Source organism: Nannobrachium achirus (genome assembly GCF_963921795.1).
Source record: "Nannobrachium achirus genome assembly, chromosome: 9".
Taxonomy (NCBI): domain Eukaryota; kingdom Metazoa; phylum Chordata; class Actinopteri; order Myctophiformes; family Myctophidae; genus Nannobrachium; species Nannobrachium achirus.
This window is the reverse complement of record NC_137818.1, coordinates 31,457,876-31,465,364: the sequence shown is the minus strand read 5'-3', so window position 1 is coordinate 31,465,364 and position 7,489 is coordinate 31,457,876.

The following is a 7,489-nucleotide window of genomic DNA, read 5'->3' as shown; positions in this document are numbered from 1 at the left end:
AGTCCAGTCTATTGTAATGGGAGGCAGGACTAAAAGATGTCACACTCACTTCTTAAAATAATTAGAATCCATAAAGTGGAACTGGATTTACAACCATAGGCCAAAGGTTTTATTATTTTTTGCTAATGGATAGAAGGCAGGCCATTCCCTCTGTTTTGTTCCCTTCATTGAGAAATACAGGAGAGAGAGAGAGAGAGAGCATAATCAAAGAAGAGGCAGCTAAAGTTGTTTTCATTCAGAGATCTGAGAGAGATATGTGTGGTTCCAGGCAACAGGGAATATGAGAAAGGTTTTATGTCACTCCATCCACAAGAAATCAGAAAGTTTGCCAGAAGCTTAATTTCATTCACCGAAAATTGAGAAATGATTTATGGTGAGTGACACAACAAAGTATAAATTACTCTTAAGTGTGTGCACGTGAGAATCAGTCCAACCCTTTCTCCGAAACATTTCATCATGAGTGGTGCGTGTTAAGACCCAGCCGTTAAAACACGGATGATAATGTAATATTTAGCAGCTACTTGCCAGTGAAGAGCTTGGGATGGAGGGGAAATCAGGTCTACAGCTTGTAGGAAGTCTCACTCAGACCGATCAATAGAGATAATGTCTCCTCTGTCTCTCTCTCCCAGCTTGTTTCACCTCAACATAGCCAGCCTGCCTGGCTCTCACATCCCCTCTGAAACCCAGCTGCATATCGCTGCCGTCGGGCGAAAAACCTTGTATGAACCCGAAGATCCATGGCTATTTAGACACAAGCACTTGGTAATACATTTCATTGGTTAAACATGAAACCAACAGGCAGACTTAACCACTTTCAACTTGGCACCCCTATTTTGGCATGTCGAAAATGGTTGACATTTGACCCATTAAAACTGGGAAAGCATTTGTGTGATTTTAGATTCACCACTTTGGCTATTCAAAAATAGTAGATATAAAGGCTCATAGTGCGTCACTTCATGCCACGCTAAGAGCTTGTAGATCTGCTATTTTTTTATCATTAAGATTTGTGACAAAGTGAACATTTTTAACTAAGATCTTTGCTTGTTTGAGAACCACAGATATAGCAACATACGTTTTTCAGGAAACGTACCGGTCTTAATGGATTAATAGTAAAAATAGCAACACGCATCACATTGTGTTGTGAGCTTGTAGAACTGCTAGTTTCACTACCATTGTGTAACACTAAGACGACAAAGTATAAAATAGGGCATTATTATTTATTTTTTTAAGATATGTTAAAAGGGACCGGGCGCCCCAAATAGGGCGTTATTTTATGGAAATAATCCCACCTAGTTTGAAGTGAGCAGTGCCATTTATGAGTTAATTTCATTAAGAGTCCTGCGAAGCTTGGCCAATGTGACCACAGGCGTACAATTACACTTTGAGCGCTTTGTGCCAAGATGTAGGCCAGATGTAGTAGGCCACGCTTCAGAGCCCGGACAAAGCCAGATGTTGGAGCATTAGCTCCTTCCAGGAGCACCGCTCAAAAACAAACAGATAAACATGGAGACACAAGGTTTCTGCCCAAAAGCGACATTAAAAATCAGTTTATATGTCCTGACTCCATAGACTCCAGTGCTGAGAATGAAATAACCTAAAAAAAAAAGAGTAAGAGTAAGTAAGAGTAATTCTACTCTATGTACAGTACACCAGCTGTCAGTCATTCTCTCATGCCCTCTGCTCCAAGGTCCTTGGTTTAAACCAGACCCTCAGTTTAAACCCATTTGCGTCTAAGAGACTCTTCACCTGCCCTTGGAAAACCTTTTTCCTCTTTCTGCTGCTCTCCTCTTCCTCCACTCTCCATACATTGCTGTAAGTGAGTCAGCTGGCAGACAGGGAACAAGAGAAATAGAATGATATATGAGGAGGAAGGAGGGAGCACAGAGAGAGGAGGGGGGAGGGCCTTGGTGGAGAGGGAGAGAGAGAGAGAGAGAGAGAGAGAGAGAGAGAGAGAGAGAGAGAGAGAGAGAGAGAGAGAGAGAGATAGAGAGAGAGAGAGGAAGGCTATGAATGGACAACTTTAAGACCAGGTTTGCGGGAAAAAGTGATGCGGTCAGCAAACAAGACTGAGCGAAAGTATTCCATCAGCTTAAACAACAGTGAGGCAAATAAGTGAAGCAATAGAGTAAATGGAAACAGTATATGGGTGTGCGGGTTCAAGAAAGGCTGGGAGGGAGGAGGGGGGAGAAACGGAGAAGCACAGAGAGGGAGATGAAAACAAATGGGGGAGAGGAGTGTAGAAGGAAAGAGTGAAGAAAGGAGATGCTATGGTGTATGGCTGGTGTGAGATACTGAGGTGTGTTAGTGTGTGTGTGTGTGTGTGTGTGTGTGTGTGTGTGTGTGTGTGTTTGCGCTCAAGCAAGCACGTCAGTCCGAGACGTGCAGACGGGTGAGAAAAGGGAATAAGAAGTGAGAAGTGAGAACATGTTGAGAAAGTTGAAGAGCAGCTGGAAGATGGGGGCAGTTATAAGTGAGACAGAGGGAGCGACAGATGAAATGATATGGCAGTGAGCCGGAGAGGAAAGAAAGAGAGAAAGAGGCATCAAAATAGAAGGAAAGAAAAATAAACTGTGGGAGGGACAGGTTGACATACAGGCATTGGGAGGGTGAGAGAAATAGAGACATGGTTAGTCAAAGTGAGAAATATAGCGAGAGTGAGAGATGGAGGCCTGCAGTTTTTAAAACTCTCCACAATCTCCCACAAGGCGTTTCCAGGAGCAACTGATGACTGATTGGTTGTTGCTAGGCTCCCGATGTGGCCGGTGGTTTGGTGGCCCCATTGATCCACTAAACTCATTAGTTGGCTGGAAGGTCAGCGGTCCGTCTCTGACCCCAGTGTTAATCACTCTGTAATTGAAGGGAAATGACTCTGATTGAGTTTCCTGTCATACTTGAGTGGCCCGGCTGCCAGCTATGACCAGCACTTTGGTCACCCAAACACATGTCATTAAAGCATGCTAGCTGTATGTAAATAGGTAATGTTTGAGTGACCAGCAGAAAAATGCCCTTTGGGTAGGGGTTAGGGTACTGTCAAAGACGTTAGCCATCACCCGAGATCGAGAGCGATGGGAGAGTAGAAGAAGAGAAATGTTCAAAGCAAACTTTGGGGTGCCATTTTTGGCACAAAGTGCTATCTGTTTTTAAAGTGCAGGGATGAATGTGACCTCAGCTAGCTTGCCATTTGTCACTTCAAAGACCTTATCTGCTGTATGCAAACAAATGTCTCCTGTCCTTTATCTTGAGTTACACAAAACCATGTCGAAATTGCATCATTCCATGATTTGCATATTTTATAGTAAGATGGCCATAAAAATTAACCATGAAGAGGACATATTTAACTTGAAACTTTACAGCAGTGAAAGGCTCACTCTCACTGTAAATGTACAGTATGTAATACGGTTTTAAATTTAACGTTTCAATGCTTCAAAGTAACGTCATGTCATCATGACTCATGATAAAAGATGATACAGCAGCTTTTCAACAATCATTAGTACATCTCTGAAAACCCCAGACCAACAAACACAACGTAACCACTTAAACACTATACTTAGTTGACCGGAATCCTACATAGCCCGCTCCTTGACAGGAAGGGGCTATTCTATGCCCCCTCCTGTTTTTGCTCTATACTAACTATATTTGCAGGAAAAAAGCAGATCTACAAGCACCCAACACATTGTATATTTGCTCGAGAATAGGGATGCTAGGGTTCATGTGGTTAAAGGCCCATATCCATTCACCCAAAATAGTCATCTGGAGTATTAGGGGGTTTGATCCAGCGACCACCTGCTTCTTCTTAAAATGCCACAGGGTAAAAGCCCTGCCGTCATGGAGGGTTGGTGAGGGGGAGGGGTGTACAGGTGCAGTGTGATAGATAGATAGTGAGCACAGCAACATCTAAAACATGATGACCTTTACAGTAGACATGAACTGTCACTTCCGTTTTGAGTTTGGACCGAGGGGTCTCTGAGTTTACGTGTCTACTGTACTGTATGTATGACCTAAGACCATCCAGTATCCACCTGATGACCAGCTGAGCTCCATCTCCCAGGGGCAGTGGTGGAAAGTAACTAAGTACATTTATTTAATTAAGTATTGTACTTAAAGGACGACTTTGCCACTTTTCCAACCTATTTTCATATAATAATAATAGGTCCTCACTAATGTTCATAATAAAATAGCAATTTTTTTTCTACTCGGTCCAAGTCTCTAGTCTAGACGATCTAGCTCACAATTCATTGCATCGCGGCTTTTATACATTTTGAAAACTTGTGAAATGGGATATTCTGCATGAGTACTTTTACTTTTGTACTTAAAGTATATTTTGATGTCAATATTCTGGACTTTTACTTGTAACACTTGTTTCCACCACTGTCCAGGGGTCGACTGGCTTCCTCTCTCTCTCTCACACACACACACACACACACACACACACACACACACACACACACACACACACACACACACACACACACACACACACACACACACACACACACACACACACACACACACACACACACACACACACACACTAATACATGCAGTAGGCCACATGTTCTACTCAGTGGTGGAAAAAGTACTCACATTCTTTCCTTAAAGGAGTAGTTCACCACTTTTCAACCTGTCTTTATATAATAGGTCCTCACTAATGTTCATGATAAAATATCACAATTTTTTTCTACTCAGTCCAAGTCTGTGCTGAAGTTCAGAATCCATCGTCTTGTGACATCATCATTTTCCCAAAGATTTAGCTGGATTGGCAATCGATGATGTCACAAGACGATGGGTTTCTGACCTGCCCACAACCCTCCTCTGAGAAAAAAAAAAGAAAGAAAAAAAGCTATTTTTGAGTGAGGACCAATTATATGAACATAGGTTGACAAGTGGTGGAGTGCCCCTTTAAGTAGAAGTTGCAATACTGCAGTATAGATATACTCTGTTACAAGTAAAAGTCCGGAATTAAAAATGTACTTGAGTAAAAGTACAAAAGTATTGGTGTCAAAATGTACTTAAAGTACCAAAAGTATAAAGTACTGATTATGCAGAATGTCCCATTTCAAATGTATAAAATGTCTAAAAATCTTTAGAAAATAGCAGATCTACAAGCTCACCATGCGTCGCATAGAGACGCATTGTGAACATGTAGATCGGCTATTTTCAAATGGCCGAAATGTATATAGGGCTGAAGTGGTTAGTGTATGTTTTGTAATGAAAATCTACAAAATAACTAATAACTAAAGTTTTCAAATAATTGCAGTGGAGTAAAAGTACAATATTTGGATCTGAGATGTAGTGGAGTAGAAGTAAAAGTACTGAGAATTGAAAATACTCCAGTAAAGTACAAATAACTCAAAATTATACTTAAGTACAGTACCTAAGTAAATGTAGTTGGTTACTTAACACCACTGGTTCTACTTCAGTGACAGCATGGGAGAGAATATCTCATCGTGGTCCAAGGCTGGTGGGAATCATCTCTCCTCTTTAGGAATAAGTCGACAGTCCACATCTATACTGCTCTCGCCTCCCTGCTGGTGTGCAGAAATAGCAGCCTAATCAGGAAGTGATGACACGCTAGGGGGGTTAATTTCACAACAGCTCATAACACTCTGGCCAATGTGTCACACCACTGTCAAAAGACTAGATAAAATGCAATGTCTTAATGCAGGGGTCCTAAACAGGGTCCCCAGAGTTACTACAGGGGGCCAAATCTTTGTCTACAACACAATTTTATACAATAAAACTGGCACTGCTTCATCTCTCTCTCAACTAGGGTCCCCTAGTTGAGAGAGTCCCCTTAGTGAATAAACATACCGTAGCATTAAATTATGACTATTCAACATTGGCCTACAAGAATCTCTCCTCACATGTCCACTGGGATGCTTCAAGGTTTACAAATGGAGCATCCAACCATACATACATGAACTTAATGTGTGTGTGTGTGTGTGTGTGTGTGTGTGTGTGTGTGTGTGTATGTGTGTGGGTAAATAAAGATGCTGCAATCAGATCTCTAATGTAAATATATCACACACCTCCAAAGTGAGGGCTACTCCTGTCTGCATTTTCAGCTTTTCTTTTCATCCGTAAACCATAGCTTTCTGTATAAAATGCATTTTTAGTGCAACAGAGAAACATTACTGTATATGGGGTTACATTTTGACAAACCAACATACAGATAGGCCTATAATAGATTATCTTTCAGCTATCTACTGGGATGCATTAAGGTTGACAAATGAGGCATCCAACCATACACAAACAGTGCTTAATTATAATAAAGGTTTGTGGAAGGGGCTGTAAATAACGATGCTGCAAACAGGTCTCCAAAGTAGATATATCAAACACCGCCAATGATGTATGCAACTCTGGTCCCCACCCCACAATGCATCTACGGATAAGGGCTCTCCAGTGTTCTTTTTCTAGCAAGCAACCCCCACCCCCACCAGTGTTCTTGGAGCATGATCATAAGAATTGAATGAAAAGCAATGGGAGCGGGTAGCGAGCATTACAACCAAGGAAATGGTTAATTGCTGTCATTGCTTCCCTCCTGTCATGAATAAATCACTTCAATCAAGCCAGTCAGAAACATTAAACCAATTACTCTAATGAACTGATCCTGTGCCCACCCTCTAGTGTTTGGCGCTCAATGCTGAAAGAAGTCTTTTATCCTTTCGCCGTGTGAGGGCCATAATATAGTGATTTATGCCAGGGATGCTGGAAGCATCAGCAGCAGAATGTATTTAGTCTGAGAGCATTCTGACGTATACACAAAGTAGATTTTATTAATGAACTGCTCTACCAGCCTTCATTTCCTGTTCAGCGCCAACTATCAGGTCAATCATTGATAAAGATTGTTTGTTCTATTATGCCTACTCTGTGTGCTAGCAGCAAGGGAGGCGGCACTAAATACTGTACGTATGCAGAAAGTGATTTTGCAGAGGGGAAATGGTCTTGTAAGACAAAAAAAAAAAGAGAGAAATGAATAACCTATGACCAATTACAGATTGGTTCCCCCTGCCTTTCAGAAGACTGGGAGCATCAGCGGTTCCAAACAAACATTGGTCACCCCCAAAACATGCCTGGGGCATGAAATGGATCACAAGCGTTGTGGATGATTTTGCTGGAAAACAACTGCATTCATGTTGAATAAGGCAACAGGGAACATCCTGTTCACCGTGTTGAGTCCCACGGGGCAGAGTGCAGTGAGGTTACACAGAAAACCTATCCAAGCTCATTTTGCCAGACAATTGATATCCTGATTATGCACAAGTTGTGAAGGCTTTGCGGTCAGTGTTTCTATAGAGTTGCTTCAGAGTACACCCCACAATAAAAAAGAAAGACAGCTGCACGGTAAACCTAATTATCAGGGAAGGTATTAGAGGGCATTGTGAAATCCTCTGCTAGGCATATTCCCAGGGTGACTAGCAATTAATTTTCTACTTTATTTGAGAATCATAATCTCTATGCATCAACTGATACACACAATATGTTTAAA